General features: G+C 37.0%; 2 long non-coding RNA genes across 2 annotated transcripts in view; both read left to right on the forward strand.

Annotated features, from left to right (window-relative positions):
- The window catches only part of LOC150065706 (uncharacterized), a 112,385-nt gene extending 104,344 nt beyond the window's left edge, over positions 1-8,041 (forward strand). Inside the window, exon 3 of the long non-coding RNA XR_016534978.1 lies at positions 7,694-8,041. This is a non-coding gene — a long non-coding RNA (uncharacterized LOC150065706). The remainder of the gene's footprint in view (positions 1-7,693) is intronic.
- LOC150065705 (uncharacterized) overlaps positions 1-19,183 on the forward strand; it is a 724,813-nt gene that overhangs the window by 158,531 nt on the left and 547,099 nt on the right. The gene's annotated exons all lie outside the window — the stretch shown is intronic.

The raw sequence follows: 19,183 nt of genomic DNA on the forward strand, positions 1-19,183 counted from the left end.
ACTTAGTTTCATTAAACTATATGTAAATCTGCATTACTTGTAAAGATTGTCTGATGGTACACATGGGTCATGGAAGCTCGATGTAGGCAATCCAGAATATAGTGAATTGTAGCTATTCAGGACCTTTCAAGGAGCAAATGAGATACAGACTTTTTCAGTACAATAAAGAGAAGTTATAAAATGGTTACCAACCTTGTGTTTCAGTTTTTGAGTCAGAAACATAAGTACTGATATTTGTTCAACAGTGAAATCCAGGATTACTTTGAAGATGATCCTCTAATTTTGACACTAAAACTAAGCCATAAATGTAAGGACCTTTGAAATTGGATGGAATCACAGATCTCCTTGGGGGGCTAAAGCTGTGGCATGCTTTATATATTATTTATTTATTTTTATCACAGATGATGAGTTGGGGCAACAATGGTTAAGTAGTTGCAATAAAAATGATTTTCAACAAAAAGTAAATAGTTTCAATAAAAAAATTGTGCTAAAGTCAATAGAGAAATGGTTGTGGGGGCAGGAGTTTAGCCTACTGGTAGGGTGCTTGCCTAGCACGCAGGAAGACCAGGATTCAATTCCTTGGTACCACACACATAGAAAAAGCCAGAAGTGGTGCTGAGGCTCAAGTGGCAGAGCTCTAACCCTGAGAAAACCCAAGGACAGTGCTCAGGCTCTGTGTCCAAACCCAGGACTGGCAAAAATAAGAAAAGAAAAAGAAAAGAAATGTAGAAAAGTGACCAGGAAAGATGTTGTCAAGAGGAGAGAGTCCCACCTTGTGGTCTCTAAGAGATCTCAGGCACAATTCAGTGAAATCAAGCATTTCCGGGGCATATTTTGGCTTCAGGAAGTTGCAAGGTACTTCTGTCCTTGCCTTAGGTTAGATGCTCCAGAAACAAATCCTGACATGATGGTGTGCATATAGTAAGGCATAGGCCTGGAAGGGCACCCACTGCAGGTGCAGAGGAGATAGGGAGGAAAGCAGGATTGGGTAGAAGGTAATGCACGTACAATTGAGGCCTTAATATATTTTAGAAATAATTATGGAGAAGGCTGTTTTTTTCAGAACTGCTCTACACTGGAGGAATAAGATAAGGCTTTTGGTCCTTCTCATCAAACATTATAAAAAACATTAGGATAGCCTTTCTTCCTTTTCCTTCTTCCTTCCTTCTTTCCTTCCTTCCTTCCTTCCTTCCTTCCTTCCTTCCTTCCTTCCTTCCTTCCTTCCTTCCTTCCTTCCTTGGACCTCATGGTCTCACTTGACTTTCTTACTCATGGCTACTTTACTACTTGTCATATCTCCACCTTTTTGATATTAGACTTTTCTGCCTAGGCTGGCTTCAAAATGCAATCCTCCAGGTCTCAGCTCATGAATAGCTAGGATTACAGAGATGAGACATTGGTGTTTGACCAGAGTTCATTTTTTAAAGAATGATTTGTTTATCAGTTGCTCCATCACTCTTTTCTGTAGCTGGATGTGACTGTTAATTTTTTGTGACATCTTAATTTCATCATTGTCTAGACATTATTTAGGTATGTCCATGAGAAGGTTTTGGAACACAATAGCATTTAGATTGGTAGATAATATAGATTGCCCTCCACAGTGTGGGTGGCAATTACTCAGTGAAGAGACTGAACAGAAATAAAGAGCAGAGGAATGAGAAATCTGGTCTGTGCTTGACTACTTTGGCTGAGATATTGGTCTCCCTGTCCTCAGTCTGAGATCACTGGCTCTTTGGTTCTGGCTTGGGGACTTAAACTGTACTATATTATTAGCTTTTTTGGATCTGCAGCTCTTATGGAAAGAATAAAAGATTGTGAGTAATTTTTCCAAGATAAATCTATCAATCTATGTATATATGTATGTATGTATGTATCTATGTTCTGTTTGTCTATGTATATATCCACTTTTCATCTATAGTATAAGTTTAGTTTAGGTGAATAAACCTGTCTAAAGTAAAAGCATCCTGTTTTGAAGAGGGACCAGTGTGGTCAGACTCCAGCATTTCCTGTGGTGACCATGCCCAGTTAAATACAGAACACACAATTATTATGCTTTTATAGTTATTAGTGATTAAAGCAAATGTTTACTGAGATTTTTTTATGCATTTTATTGAGACTTTTTAATGCATTGCACATGAGCCTTTTGCTTTATGAGGCTTGCCACTTTAAGCATGATACCCTGTGAAGCAACATAAAACCTAGATATGAACGCAGGCATTGGAGTCAAAGTACTTAGATAAAATACCAGCATGGATTCCTGCTTTCTAGCGGTGAAACATAGAGCAAGATCTTTAAGTTAATAGATCCTATCTCATGGTGCATTTAAAATGTTAAATGAGCTAAATTTATAAAGCACTTAGAAGGTGGTCCCAAGAAACTATCATATAATTCAGACATAGAAAATATATGTTACAATAATTGTTTCCTCTTTCAGATGAGGAAACTGAAGCTTGGAGAAATTAGCTGAGGGCCAACACACATGAACTCAGGCATTTGGCTACTGAGTTCAAAACACTTTTAAACAGTTAAAAATATTCAACATTTTCTACGATAACATGCTAAGAACATTTGGTCAGTAGAGGTCCAGAAAATTGAATTGTCTGTATTCTCCATGATTTCTGGATGGAATCAAACCAAATGTAAGATCAACTTCATAAAATTCTATAGGTTCTTCTGACATTGTAGTAAAACTGTAAAGTCATTAGTTAACAAAATCTTTTTATTTAGGCTATGTAGTTCCAGGTATTTTCTGGATGCTGTAATGAAATGATTTGCATGGCACACATTGTCCCAGCACTTGTGGTTTTGTGATCAAACAAGGAAGAAAACATTAGCCTAGTGCCAGATACAGGAAGATCCCTGAATTCAAGCTATACATGTGCATGTGTGCATGCACAGTCTCCATTTCTGTCTCTGTCTCTGTCTCTCTGTCTGTCTGTCTGTCTGTCTGTCTGTCTCTCTCTCTCTCTCTCTCTCTCTCTCTCTCTCTCTCTCTCTCTCTCTCACACACACACACACACACATCATTAAACTTTATAAAAGCAAAAAAGAGAGAAATTAAAGTTTCATCACAACTAGCAGCATAATAGTAGGTTATTCAATTACCTTGTTCATGCTTTTCTTTCTGTGTAAAATGGAGATAATCTTATGACATAGATTATTGTGAAGATTAAATGAAAACATATGCAAGACACTTGGTTTAGTGTTTTATTAAGCAATATATGTGGGTATGAGAAGAAGCATGAGCCTCGGATTTATTTAATACTTAACTACTTACTAGAATTGCAGCCGAAATTGCCTCTCTTGTATTTAGAAGTGACATGAATCATTCAATGATAATAACCCTGTCTCCCCCAACCCTTCCTGTGGCCTCAACATCTAGTAGAAGCACATTATGCATGCTCAAAAGAAAAGTAAAAAATGAAATAAAATGAAATTAGTATAGGTAAGACATTTTACTCAATAGCTATGTGCCCTGGAGAGACCATGAAATGGGAGAGATTACTTTGCTATTCAGTCAGTTGACTTCAGTTTCCATTTACGTTCTCATAATGTGAGCACTTTATTGAGCTGTGTGTGATTCTTATGTTAAAGACACTTCCTTTTTAAAAACATGGCCTCTAAACATAAACTATTTCATCTGTGCCTGAACTGAAGAAATAGCAATCTGTTCCATTCAGAGGAGAAAATTCTAGTATTGAACTTATTGGTCTCCAGTGTAGTGAGAATATGATCTAGTAGGCGCTCGATTTGTGACTGAATGGATATTCAGTGGTGGTTGTGATTATATGCAATTTTAGCTTATGTTCTGCCTTTAGAATTTAGCTTTCAAATATGATATGATTCCTTTCAGATCTCCTTCATGGGAATGGACCCTGCATTTGGGTAAAGTTGGATTTAAAATAGCACCATAACAAACTGGGTGAAATTAATTTGTCTGTGCTCCATTTTCCCCTTATAAAGAACAATTTTATAATGTAAATTTTTATGAAGGAGAGATAAAAATGCATAAAAGATTGTATTTTAATGAGTTATAAGTGATTGGTAAGAAAACATCTTTACCAAACATATAAGTCTAGAGTTAGAGTTCACCCTCACAACTAGAATTTAGCTGTGTGGATCTGTGTATTAAGAGCCAGTAGAAAGAATGCAATGTATATTAAATGGTCATTAAGTTTGATTGTGGTGTGTTGAGATTGAAGCCCTATTTACTATACCAAAAAGCTGTGAAACTTTGAGCAACTTGATTTAACTTTTCTAAACTGTTCATCTGAAAAAAAAATGGTACAACTATGAATCCCCTTTACTTAGAGTTGATGTGAAGAGCCAGTGACATGATCCATAGATCACAAGATCATAAACCTTGGTATGAAGAATTTCGGTATTCTTTGTGTACTTCAAAACATTAGCTTTTATGATGGATAATATTCACATATATGAGTATTTTGATCCAACACTTGTTATATATGCATGTGTGTGTGTGTGTGTGTGTGTGTGTGTGTGTGTGTGTGTGTGATTTGGCTAGTTGGTTAATAGTGGTGATATTTATCTATAGCACACAACTTTGGACTCTAATTTTCCTATAATTTCTATCATTCTCTTCTGCTTCCTGGAAGATAATGTTAAAAAGTATGTTGCTAATACCATTTTTTAATTGTTCATATCTGAAGCTAAAAATCAATTTTCATCTAAGATTAAATGCATTGAAAACCCCGTGTTGAGGTTACAGTAAAACACAAATGTGTGAAAGTGAAAAAAATCACACAAGAACAGGTGTTCAGAAACAATACAGTTGACCTGTCAAGCTTACATATGGACAGAATAGTATTTATTTATTTATTTATTGCTTTTATTTTTTCATATATTTTTATTGTAATTAATAGAAGGGTTACATTCTATTCGCCAGACAGAAGGTGCATTACTTCATATACATTGATACCCTTTGTCATGTCTTGGTCCCCATTTCCCTCCCTCCACCCTGCCCCTCATCTTGTTTTCCTGCTTTCCCTATTGGACTTCAAATAACCAAATATGCATATATACAATATATCAGATAACAAGGTAACAATACTGTAACAATATGAGATAGAAATGAAAGGTATCTTTCTGCCAATACAAACCATGAACTGCAAGTGGTAGGAAAGGACATGGAGGCAAACTTTTCATTGAACCTGTTCTTCCTTCCTCCCTCCTTTTCTCCCTCCCTCCCTCCCTCCCTCTTCACTCCCTCTCCCTCTTGTTTCTCTTTCTCTCTCCTTCCTTCCTTCCTTCCTTCCTTCCTTCCTTCCTTCCTTCCTTCCTTCCTTCCTTCCTTCCTTCCTTCCTTTCTTCCTTCCTTCCTTCCTTTCTCTCTTTCTTTCTTTTCTTTTCTTTCTTTCCTTCCTTCCTTCCTTCCTTCCTTCCTTCCTTCCTTCCTTCCTTCCTTCCTTCCTTCCTTCCTTCTTTCCTTCTTTCCCCCTTGGTCATGGGGCTTGAACTCGGCCTGGGCACTGTTCCTGAGCTCTTCAGCTCAATTCCATCATTTTACCACTTGAACCACAGTGCCACTTACAGTGTTCAGGTGGTTAATTAAGAGACTTTGATGCCTGGGCTGGCTTTGAACTGCAGTCCTCAGATCTCAGCATCCTGAGTAGCTGGGATTACAGGCTTGAGCTACTGGTGCCCAGCTTGTACTTTTCTTTGTTTAGGGTAAATGTATATTATCTCACTTCATGGCTAGGGAAACAAAGGCACCTTTTATTTTGCTAGTAATGCCAGTTCCTTTCACAACTCACAGAAGTGTCTTTCTCCAGCATTAACATTATTTTAATGTTTATATTTGGTAATTGGGGATGAAGTATTTCCTTAAACACAAGAAATAAATTAATATAGCATTTCTACAGGTTAAATACCACTAAGATTGGTACATGCCTTTGAATTGTAGACTCTTCTATGAGAGAGAACTCATCATATCTGCAATTATTAGAACCTCAAATTTAGAGCACTAATGGCACATTATATCTTCAGTATAAAACAACATTCAGATTCAATGTTAGCATGGTAATAATATATTCACAGTAGCACATGGTTATTCACTGTCCACTTGATTTGACTTGAGCATCTTTGTGTCTTTTGCATTTAGTCTTTTCCTAAAAGACACTCATTCAAAACAGCAAAATGTAGAGCCAGAAGTTGGGACTAGAGGTAGAGGGTTTGCCTAGCATGCACTAAGACCCAGGTTCGATTCCTCGGCACCACATACAGAGAAAAAAGCTGGAAGTGGTGCTTGGCTCAAGGGGAGAGCTCTAGTCTTGAGAAAAGTCCAAGGACAGTGCTCAGGCTCTGAGTTCAAGCCCCACAACTGGCAAAAAAAGCAAGATGCATAGTTTCCAACAAGACTGATGTGATTGTCTTGTTTCTCCTTCCATTTCTGCCTGTTCTCATTCTGCCTCAGTTTCTAATTCCCAACACTGAACTGAGTTGCTCCTACTCCCTTCAGTGTGTCAGAGGTGCTACTGACATTCACATCAACATCAAGGATTTTGCCTTGGATGTGTTATTAGCCGTTCTTGCTTTTAATGCCCTTTTGTAGAATACCCAGAATTCGATTTATCCTACTTGCAGCTCAGGAAGATCCATTTAGATAACATATTTGATTAATAAAACACTAAAGCTACTAAATCAACACCAAGTGGATTTATTAGGTATTTTTTCCTCCCTTGGGGATTTCAAAGTCATTGCATACTGAACCATTCCATCACCACCCAATAAGATTTCCATGTAGTTTTGTTTCTATAATAGTCATTGTCTTATTCCTACACTTTCCAAGGCTCTACAAAATAACTTCCTTAACACTATTTTAAATGAAGTAACAATTGCATTTATGTAATTATGAGGCAAAATGTTATGTTTTGATTGATATTGCATTTTGAAAAGATTTAATCAAGTTCATTTACATACATATCACCTCACCAACTTGTGTGTGTGTGTATGTGTGTGTGTGTGTGTGTGTGTGTGATTGTGACGAGTAAGTCAATCTCATAGAAAAAGAGACTATATAAGTTATTATCAGATGCTGAAGGAAAGGGGAATGAAAGAAGGGAAACTGTTGATCCAGGGCACAATGTTTCAGTTGAACAGGAGAAATATATCTTAACATTCTATTGCCCTGTGTGATAACCACAATTAATCATTTGCATTTCAAAATTGCTAACAAAATAGATTTTTAACATCCTTGCATTGATGTTTCTGTCATCATTTTTAAAACAAATTATGTTCAAGTGTCCATGTGCAATAAAGTATTTATAAAATCCTCTTCCTGAAATCATAATAGAAGTTAATACTTATGGAGAACATTTTATATATGCCAGGAACAATTCCAAATACTTTATTCATGCTAATTTTTTATATTCAAAACAATCATATCAGAGAGGTAAATTATTTTCATTCCAGTTGAGGTAACTGAACCACAGAAAAGTAAAATAATTCCTCAAAGGGTGCCTGAAAAAGGGTAATGTACATGTCATTCATACAATCTTAAATTATACTTTAAAACTATTCACTCACAGATGTTATTGACTTTGCTTAGCCCCAGTGGCTACAATATCCAGCAGTTCTATACAATTCCCTTTTCTATGCAGTTTTTCCCTCTTTCCTTGAACTAATTTCACTATTGAAGTACTGTTCTTTTCTGCTCTTTCAACTCTCTCCTCAGGAGTAATCTTAATTGAAGATGATCAAAAAGTAACAAGACTCAGAAGAATGAATGCAAATACTTGATAAACATATAAAAAAGATGCTTCATCTTAAGAAACAAACCATGAAAATGCAAATAAAGCAGCAAGATATTTTTCTTGTTACCTAACAAACTGGCAAAATTTTAGAAGACTGATCATTCTAAAGTGTTCACAGAGAAGTTATATTTATGGTCTGCTCCTAGATATACAAATCAGTATCATTTTTTCTTTTTGTCTTAGGATGGCAATTTGGCAGCATTTAAAACAAAATTAAATATATGTAAATTTCAAGACAGCAGTTTCTCTTGCAAATATCTTAAAGGATTATTCTGGAGTGAGCACGGTAGATAATACGCAAGCATTATTAGTAAGTAATTTTATGTCAGTTGCTTTTACTTGGTTCTCTCACCTGCAAGCCAAATAGGCTTAGACATCAAATGTTCCAATAATCTGTTTAATGGTTCTACACGCTTTCTCAACTGAGCCTAACATGAGCCCTTCCAATTGTCCATGGTACTGTGTTCAGGACCTCAGACTAAACCATAATGCTAAAATGGACCAGAAAATGTTCTGAATGCTATGAACTTCCCAAAGCTCTTAGGAAGTCCATTAGTTACTTATGAAAGATAGTACCAGTCAGCTGAAATTAAGATGTAAGGAAAGCCAACACATGAGATGAATCCAGTGTGCTATATATTGATGCTATACCCAGGAGGCCAAGGTGGGAGAAATTGTAAGATATGCTTCCCAAGATGCAGGCCAGAAGTTTTCCTGGGAAATAAACTAAATACAATGAATGCAATGCCGGAAGCTGGGGGGATGGAACATAGATATGCTGGAATGTGTGACACAGTTTCTAAAAGGACTTTAATTCTCTTAATGTTGCATGCATATTTCCTAGACCAAGTGTCACCAGGGCACCTTTTCATGACATTGTTTTGAATCTTAAAAATTTTTTTTGTCAGTCCTGGGCCATTAACTCAGGGCCTGAGCACTGTCTTTGGGCTTTCTCAAGGCTAGAGTTCAACACTAGTTCCATAGCACCACTTTCAGCTTTTTTCTATGTATGTGGTACTAAGGAATCAAACCCAGATCTTTGTGCATGTGATGCAATCACTCTACCACTAGGCCAAACTCCCAGCCCGGCCCTGTCTTGAATTTTTTATTTTATTTTTTGCCAGTCCTGGGCCTTGAACTCAGGGCGTAGGCACTGCCCCTGGGCTTTTGCAAGGCTAGCGCTCTACCACTTGAGTCTCAGCACCACTTCCAGTTTTTTTTTTTTCTATATATGTGGTATCAAGGAAATGAACTCTGGTTTTCATGTATGCTAGGCAAGCACTCTTACCACTAGGTCAAACTCCCGGCCCCTTGAATCTTGTTCTTTTTTTTCATATATTTTTTATTGTAATTAATAGAAGGGTTACATTATATTCGCCAGATAGAAGGTGTATTAATTCACATACATTGATAACCTTTCTCATGTCTTGGTCCCCATTTCCCTCCCCCCACCCCCACCCCTCATCTTGCTTTCCCCCCTTCCCATCCAATTTCAAATAACCAAATACAAATATATCCAATATATCAGATAACAAAGTGAGATACTGTAACAATATGAGATAACCAAGGGACAACAAAAGAGATGAGAGATAACATAGTACATTAAGGACAACAATCACACATTATATGGCTTTTGTTTCTGTATTCTAGAGGTCCTTTCATTTAGCGTTATACTATATGATCTTATATATCTAGGTTTTGCTCTATTGCAAATCTCTGCTATGAGAGCCCAAGGTTTCTACTGATTATGACAAATGAGGGAATTCATTGAGCCTATGTTTCTTTGAGTCTGGCTTACTTCACTTAATATGATTTTTTTCTAAGTCTTTCCATTTCCTAACAAATGGGGGGATGTCATTCTTTCTGACAGCAGCATAGAATTACATTGTGTATAAATACCACATATTGTTGATCCACTCATCAACTGAGGGACATCTGGGTTGGTTCCATATCTTTGCTATGGTAAATAGTGCTGCAATGAACATCATTGTGCTAGTGGATTTAGTATGTCCTTGTTCTGGACAATTGGGGAATCTTTTTTTTTTTGCCAGTCCTGGGCTTGAGCTCAGGGCCTGAGCACTGTCCTTGGACTTTCTCAAGACTAGGGCTCTACCACTTGAGCCTCAGCACCACTTCTGCCTTTTTGCTATGTATGTGGTACCAAGGAATTGAACTCGGGTCTTTGTGCATGCTAGGCAAGTACACTACCACTAGGCCAAACTTCCAGCCCAGGCCCTTGAATCTTTTATTACTGCTCCATTAAGTCTTCTATTAAGGACTCTTCTCTTTTCTCTTATGTTTCAGTTTTTGGCTTTGCTAACAATGGAGTTTTGTGCTTGAAGGCATCAGAGCCTGCAGGTCTCCTTTCTAGGTCCCAAGGCACTGGAATCTGTCCAAATGTTCCCAGAGATCCAGCAGAAGAGAGATGATAGCATTGTCTTATTGAGCCTTGTGTAAAAGAACCAGGAAGAGTTATGACTATGACAGGAGCCAGCCTGCCAAAATATTGTAGACATTAAGCCTTTATCTTGTACATTCAGGATCTGGAAATCTCTATATCTTAAAGAGGTTGAAGAGATGGATTGTCATTCATTCCTAAGATATAGCCTTAATGGATGAAAAGTAAATTGTCCAAAAGGCTGGCAAGTTGGTGACTATAGCAGTCCAAGGGTAAAAACCTAAGAGGGAAAGCTTAATTATAATGAGAATCTGGTTTAATCACTTGATCCTTGTTAGGGCATTCTGCTTCTAGAGGTTAAGTGCTGGAATCTCTGGTCTCAGAGCCATTTTTAGCAGAATATTTAGAAATTTCTTTATCTTTAGGGTGTTCAACCACAGGCAAGATGAAAGGTTTCTACCCCGAGTATTGTAGAGAAATTCAAGAATGAGACATTTAAGGATCTGCAATCATGAAGTCTTCTGTGTCTGTCAAACCCTATATGGAGTAATGACATATAGTGCACTGCATTGTGAGTTATTGCAAAAAAGCAATGCAATTGATATGCTACCATTAACTTGGGCAGTGAATGTTTGCCTAACCATTTAATGGACTATACAATTATCCTGAAAGTTCACAAGCAATCAAGTTCAATAGAGACGAGTTTATTCATATGATGCCATCTTAAGTGTGAATTCTCATTCTTGTAAAAAAAACGAGACCCTCAACATTTGTGCCAATGTTCAATGAAAATATTCTCTGTACTTTTCAGACCAGTAATTGGATAGCCATTATGCATAAAATATCTACATATTTGCCAGAATGATCTTTAAAATAACCCACAGTGTTTAAACCAAGGACATTCACAATCTTCATTTATTTATCCTTATAGCTACATTGACTGAACTTTCTGTTTCATTTAGATACAGAGCACTGGCCTAGCACCCATTTGTTAGGGTGCATAGGTTAACAGGATTTAGATGCAATAGAGTGCTCAGAAAACATAACGATTTGTGTTGTTAAAACATATTTTTTATGTAATAACAGCTCCATTCTCAAAAAAAAGCTTGATGAGAAAGAAAGCATTTGTAGTTCGCAAAATCAACTTATTACTTGTACTTAAGGAAAATGAAAAGAAGCACACAGCATAACCAACCATTTCTTAAACTAAATAGAATAAAACAAGAACATAGCCCCACTTTTGCACTGTCATGTTCCTGGAAAAATGAAAACATCAGGTATTCATTGTTCTTACAAAATATTGTTCTTTCTTGGCCATCCTCTGTTTGTCCTTATTGTTCGCATCAACCATATACAAAGTCATTTTCAAATGCAATCTTAGGAATGCAAAGAATTTTGTAGTTACCACATTTTAGCCCTGATTCTATTATAATGTGAGCCAAATAATTTTCTCTTTGTGCATAGTATGTGAGCATATGTTGAAGCTGACTTAAGATAAGCTTCTCATGCCTAGCTTGGTTCTTCTTTGTGATACATTTTCAGACTAGAGACTAATTTATAAATTAATGTAATAATAAAAATAATAGTAATAATAAAAATAATAGTAATGATAAAATTGATCACATTTCCTGAGTGCTTACTGTAAATCTACAGCTCTCATTTATAAAGGAAATATTCTTAAATGCACACATGAAATGTCAAAGTATGTTATTGAAGATAGTGTTAGATTGTTTGAGCTATAAATTTAGAAAATTTTGCACTTACCAATGTCTTCACTTTTTCTTTTTCTGTTGGAGTTTGACTTTGCTTTATTCCTTGTATGATCTTTTTTAGTTGTTCTCAAATGGCCATCCACTGGGTCAATTTTTTAAGTGGATTTTTGGTTACAGATTCTAACTTTATTTTTTGGTTGGCTGTGCGGTTTGTACTCAGGGCATGGGTACTGTCCCTGAGTTTTGTTTTTCTCAAGGCTAGTGCTCTACCACTTTTAGCCACAGCTCCACTGCTGGTTTCTGGTATATTTGTAGGGATACTTTAATGATTGCAACTGAGGGAAACCATTCAGCTGATGTTTCTTTGTGTCTGGTTTACTTTACTTACTAAAATTTTTCCCAAGTGTTTCTATTTCCTTGTGAATGGGGCAATATCATGCTTTCTAATGGAAGCATAGAATTTCATTGTGTATATACACCAAATTTTGTATCATTCATCCACTGAGGGGCATGTGGATTGATTCCATATTTTGTTTATTGTAAACAATGATGCAAATGCTGGTGGCTTTAGTGTATAGAACTTCCTTATGACCCAGGAATCCTGGAAATCTATCCAAGTGACCACAAACCAGGCTATAGTGAAGGCTTTTCTTATTATGTCAATGCATTTTACTCATAAATGAACTTGCTGAATCAATACTTCTTTGTATAACTATATAAGATAATACAAATATATAATGTCAATATGGCAGATTTATATTTTTCTTAAATTTGTTAATGATAATAAGAGTAGTGTAGATTTTTAGGTAATATCCGAAGAACTAGGACGTGACTATTAACTTTTCAGAAGATCTATTCAATATAGAATGTATCAATAATACAGATTTCTCAACTTTTTAAATATTTTTATTGTAATAGAAGGATTACATTATATTCGCCAGATGGAAGGTGCATTAATTCACATACATTGATACCCTTTCTCATGTCTTGGTCCTCATTTTCCTCCCCCACCCCAACCCCTCATCTTGTTTTCCCCGCTTCCCTATCCAATTTCAAATAACCAAATACAAATATATCCAATATATCAGATAACAAAGTGAGATACTGTAACAATATGAGATAACCAAGGGACAGCAAAAGAGATGAGAGATAACATAGTACATTAAGGACAACAATCACTCATTGAGAGGTCCATTCATTTAGCGTCATACTATATGGCCTTATGTATCTAGGTTTTGCTCTATTGCAAATCTCTGCTATGAGAGCCCAAGGTTTCTACTGATTATGACAAATGAGGGAAACCATTGAGCCTATGTTCCTTTGAGTCTGGCTTACTTCACTTAATATGATTTTTTTCTAAGTCTTTCCATTTCCTAACAAATGGGGGGATATCATTCTTTCTGACAGCAGCATAGAATTCCATTGTGTACAAATATCACATCTTCTTGATCCACTCATCAACTGAGGGGCATCTGGGTGGGTTCCACATCTTTGCTATGGTAAATAGTGCTGCAATGAGCATCGTTGTGCTAATAGATTTAGTATGCCCTTGTTTCTGGACAATTGGGTAAATGCCTAGTAGTGCTGGGTCATAGGGGAGCTCTACGTTTAGTCTTTTGAGGAACTGCCATACTGCTTTCCATAGTGGTTGAACGAATTTCCACTCCCACCAACAGTGTAGTAGGGATCCCTGAAGGCCACATCCCCTGCAGCATCTGTTGTTATTAGTTTTCTTTATCCTGGCCATTCTAACTGGAGTAAGGTGGAATCTTAGAGTTGTTTTGATTTGCATTTCTTTTATGACCAGAGATGTTGAGCATTTCTTCATGTATCTATAGGCCATTTTTGTTTCTTCTTCAGAGAAGACTCTCTTTAAGTCTTTGGCCCATCTTTTAATGGGATGGTTGTTACTTTGGAGATTAGTTTTGGATTGATTCAATTTTTGGAGCTGTTGATATATTTTAGATATGAGGCCTTTGTCCGTTGTGTGGTTGGTGAAGATCTTCTCCCACTCTGTAGGCTTCCTACTTAGTTTACTAGCTATGTCCTTTGCCATACAAAAGCTCTGCAGTTTTATGCAGTCCCACTTATCCAGCCTTTCTCTGATTTGTTGTGATTCTTGGTCCTTATTAAGGAAGTTTTGACCTGTGCCAATGAGGCCTAGTGTATCTCCTATTCCTTCTTGTAAAGTTTTCAGTGTGTCAGCTTTTACCTCGAGGTCTTTGGTCCATTTGGAGTCAATTCTAGTGCATGGTGAAAAAGAAGGTTCCAAATTTAGTTTTCTGCAGGAGCTTATCCTGTTCTGCCAGCACCACTTGTTGAAAAGGATATCTTTCCTTTGGTATTGAAATTCCTCCAGTGCTGTTCTTTCTGCTAAGAAGTGTTTTTGCTATACGGGGTCTTTTATTATTCCATATGAAATTTTGGATTGCCTCTTCTATTTCTTTAAAGAATGACATTGGGATGTTGATGGGTATTGTGTTGAATTTGTAGATAGCCGTTGGCATGATTTTCATTTTCACAATGTTGATTCTTCCTTTCCAGGAGCATGGGAGGTTTTCCATTTCCTTAGTTCTCCTTTAATTTCCTTTTAAAGTGTTTTAAATATTTTATCAAAAAGGTCCTTTACATTCTTAGTTAAGCTAATTCCTAGGTACTTTATTTTCTTTGAGGCTATTGCAAAAGGAGTTGCTTTCCTGATTATTGCCTCATTCCTCGCACTGTTGGCATAGAGGAAGGCAGTTGATTTTTGAGGGTTAATTTTATACCCTGCTACCCTTCCAAAGTTTTGAATCAGCTCAAGGAGCTTGGGAGTAGAGTCTATAGGATTCTTTAAATACAGAATCATGTCATCTGCAAAGAGGGATAGTTTTACTTCCTCTTTCCCTACTTGGATCCCCTTTATGCTTGCTTCTTGCCTTATTACATTGGCTAGGAATTCTAGTACTATGTTAAAGAGTAGTGGAGAGAGTGGGCATCCTTGTCTCGTTCCTGATTTTAGAGGGAATGGCTTTAGCTTTTTGCCATTAAGTATAATACTAGCTGTGGGTTTGTCATAGACAGCCTTTAGAGCTATAATTATCAAAACAGCTTGGTACTGGCACAAGAACAGGCCTGAAGACCAACGGAATAGAACTGAGGAACCAGTTATTAAACCACAGACTTATAGCCACCTAATCTTTGACAAGGGAGGCAAAAATAATAGACTGGAAGAAAGATAGCTTTTTCAACAAGTTGTGCTGGCAGAACTGGTTAAGCACCTGCAGAAAATTAAAGTTGGAACCTTCTTTGTTACCCTGCACTACAATTAACTCCAAATGGATCAAAGTCCTCGAGGTAAAAGCCCACACTAAAAACTTTACAGGAAAGAATAGGAGATACACTAGGCCTCCTTGGCACAGGTAGAAACTTTCTTAATAAGGACCAAGAATCACAACAAATCAGAGAAAGGCTGGATAAGTGGACTGCATTAAACTGCAGAGCTTTTGTATGGCAAAGGACATAGCTAGTAAATTAATTAGGAAGCCTACAGAATGGGAGAAGATCTTCACCAACCAAACAATGGACAAAGGCCTCATATCTAAAATATATCAACAGCTCCAAAAATTGAATCAATCCAAAACTAATCTCCAAAGTAACAACCATCCCATTAAAAAATGGGCCAAAGACTTAAAGAGAGTCTTCTCTGAAGAAGAAACAAAAATGGCCTATAGATACATGAAGAAATGCTCCACATCTCTGGTCATAAAAGAAATGCAAATCAAAACAACTCTAAGATTCCACCTCACTCCAGTTAGAATGGCCAGGATCAGGAAAACGAATAACAACAGATGCTGGAGGGGATGTGGCCTTCAGGGATCCCTACTACACTGTTGGTGGGAGTGCAACCTCATTCAACCACTATGGAAAGGAATATGGCAGTGCCTCAAAAGGCTAAACATAGAGCTTCCCTATGCCCCAGCAATTCCACTACTTGGCATTTACCCAACCATCCAGAAATTAGGGCATACTAATTCCACTACCACAACAATGTTCATTGCAGCACTATTCACCATAGCAAAGATATGGAACCAACCTAGATGTCCCTCAGTTGATGAGCTCATCAACAAGTTGTGGTATTTGTACACAATGGAATTCTATGTTGCTGTCAGAAAAAACGACATCGCCCCATTTGTTAAGAAATGGAAAGTCTTAGAAAAAATCATATTAAGTGAAGTAAGCCAGACTCAAAGGAACATAGGCTCAATGGTTCCCATCATTTGTCATAATCAGTAGATACCTTGGGCTCTACTAGCAGATATCTGCAATAGAGCAAAACCTTGATACATAAGGCCATATAGTATGAAGCTAATTGAAAAGATCTCCAGGATATTGAAACAAAAACCATACAATGAATGATTGTTTTCCTTAATGTACTATGTTATCTCTCATCTCTTTTGTTGTCCCTTGGTTATCTCATATTGTTACAGTATCTCACTTTGTTATATGATATATTGGGTTTTTTTTGTATTTGGTTATTTGAAATTGGATAGGGAAGGGGGAAAACGAAGACGGGGGTGTGTGGAGGGGAGGGTTATGGGGACCAAGACATCTGAAGATGTATCAATATATGTGAATTAATGCACCTTCTATCTGACAAATATCATGTAACCCTGTTATTAATTACAATAAAAAAATAAAATAAAATGAAATGAAAAAAAAACAAAAGGTTGTCTTTCTTCTATTCTATTTCTTTTTTTGCTTCCTTGTCAAAGATTAGGTGGCCATAGGTGTGTGGGTTAACATCTGGGTCCTCAGTTCTATTCCATTTGTCTGCAGGCCTGTTCTTGTGCCAGTACCAAGCTGTTTTGATAATTATAGCTCTGTAATAGTGTCTAAAGTTTGGTATTGAAATTCCTCCTGCACTGTTCTTTCTGCTAAGAAGTGTTTTTGCCATAAGGGGTCTTTTATTATTCCATATGAAATTTTGGATTGCCTCTTCTATTTCTTTAAAGAATGACATTGGGATATTGATGAGTATTGTGTTGAATTTGTAGATAGCCCTTGGCAAGATTGTCATTTTCACGATGTTGACTCTTCCAATCCAGGGCATGGGAGGTTTTTCCAGTTCCTCAGTTCTGCTTTAATTTCCTTTTTCAGGGTTTTAAAGTTTTCATCAAAAATGTCCTTTACATTCTTAGTTAAGATAATTCCTAGGTACTTTATTTTCTTTGAGGCTATTGCAAAAGGAGTTGCTTTCCTGATTGTTGCCTTGTTCTTCTCACTGTTGGCATAGAAGAAGGCAGTTGATTTTTGAGGGTTAATTTCATACCCTGCTACCCTTCCAAAGTTTTGCATCAGCTCAAGGAGCTTGGGAGTAGAGTCTATAGGATTCTTTAAATACAGAATCATGTCATCTGCAAAGAGGAAAAGTTTTACTTCCTCTTTCCCTATTTGGATCCCCTTTATGCTTGCTTCTTCCTTATTGCTGTGGCTAGGAATTCTAATACTATGTTAAAGAGGAGTGGAGAGAGTGGGCATCCTTTTCTCATTCCTGATTTTAGAGGGAAAATCTTTAGCTTTTTGCCATTAATTATAATACTAGCTGCGGGTTCATCATACACAGCCTTTATTATACTGAGGAATGTTCCATGGATTCCTAGTTTCTGCAGAGCTTTTAACCTAAAGGGGTATTGGATCTTGTCAAATGCCTTTTCTGCATCTATTGAGACAATCATGTGCCCAGCTGGAGGGTCTCCAGGCTGTCTTCTCGCGCTGGTATTCTGCCTTTTTCCTCTCTGACTGAGATCTCTGTGATGCTAAAGCTTACTTAGGATCAATTTTTGGTAAAGAATTGTCCCCTGTGCTACCAGTAGTTGAATCTTGGTGGGAGCTCGGTACGACTCACACTGAATTGCTGCCATCTTCCACAGATCTCTCCTGGATTTTTCTTCTTTTCACCAACGTTCTCCCTACATTATCTTATTATACTGTTATTGTCCACTAAAATTTAAAAAAAAGGTAGCTGCTTAGAAAGAGCTGTATTCTTTTTATCTTTGTCACTGTTGTTCTTAATGTACTGTGTGAAATGATTTCTTTTCTCTCTCTTTTCACCTCATGGTTTATCTCATGTTGTTAATGAGATCTGATTTTGTTACCTGGTACATTATGTATATACATTTATTTCTTTATTTGAAATAGTGACAAGAAAAACAATATGACTTGGGTGAGGTGGGTGAGGGAAAGTGGGAGAGAAACATGGGGAGGGATATCAGTGTTCAAGAAGTAATGTACCCCCTACCTGGTGAATGTAACTATACCCCCTCTATATATCACCCAGACAATAAAATACCATAATAAAAAGAAAGAACTGTATTTGTTTTAAAATCATTTTAACTGAAATTTTCTCATTTGCCAAATGAGAGCAACACCATACTTTTTACCTCCTTTTAAAAGATATTATATTCTGTGGTTTCAATGTGGTTTAAGTGTGTTCCCCAAGGGTGCAAGTGCTGTATGGTTGATCCCCAGTGTGGTTCTTGAGAGAAAGCAGGGTCTTTGAGGGTGATGTGGTTTAGTAGGAGGAGTCATTGGGATACTGCATTGGATATAATTAATGTAGTTCTTCTGGGACTTCTGAGTTAGTGTGTTTGTGTGTATGTGTGTGTGTGTGTGTGTGTGTGTGAGAGAGAGAGAGAGAGAGAGAAAGAGAGAGAGAGAGAGAGAGAGAGAGAGAGAGAGAGAGAGAGAGAGAGAGAGAGAGGGACCAAGGGAGGAACGGAGGGAGAGAGAGAAAGAGAGGGCAGTTTATATCTATCTATCTATCTATGTATCTATGTATCTATGTATCTATGTATCTATCTATCTATCTATCTATCTATGTATCTATCTATCTATCTATGTATCTATCTATCTATGTATCAATGTATCTATGTATCTTTCTAGCTATCATTGGTCTAGAGTTGTAGATAGAGTTGTTATCAAAGCTTAATTGAGATTCCTGACTTCTGGCAACATTGTGTTTTGGAACCATCAGCTCCAAATGCTCTCACAACCTATTCAAGGACATCAAATTGGTAAACCTCATGGGTGCCAAAGGTAAATTGAGCTTATCATATTTTATCTCTGGAAATAACAGAGAAAAGTAGAAGCATCCATAGACCCAAAGTTAGGAGTGAACAGAAACCACAGGTAATACTCAGTGTCTACTGCTCCTGGAGTTTGTCTTTGTAGGTTTATAAAAGTCATTTATTGTTTTCAATTGTTTTATTGTTATGAAGGAGGGCTTACAATTAATCAGGTACTGAGTATAATTCTCTCTC

This window comes from Megascapheus bottae, chromosome 3 (genome assembly GCF_031878675.1).
Source record: "Megascapheus bottae isolate mThoBot1 chromosome 3, mThoBot2.hap1, whole genome shotgun sequence".
Taxonomy (NCBI): domain Eukaryota; kingdom Metazoa; phylum Chordata; class Mammalia; order Rodentia; family Geomyidae; genus Megascapheus; species Megascapheus bottae.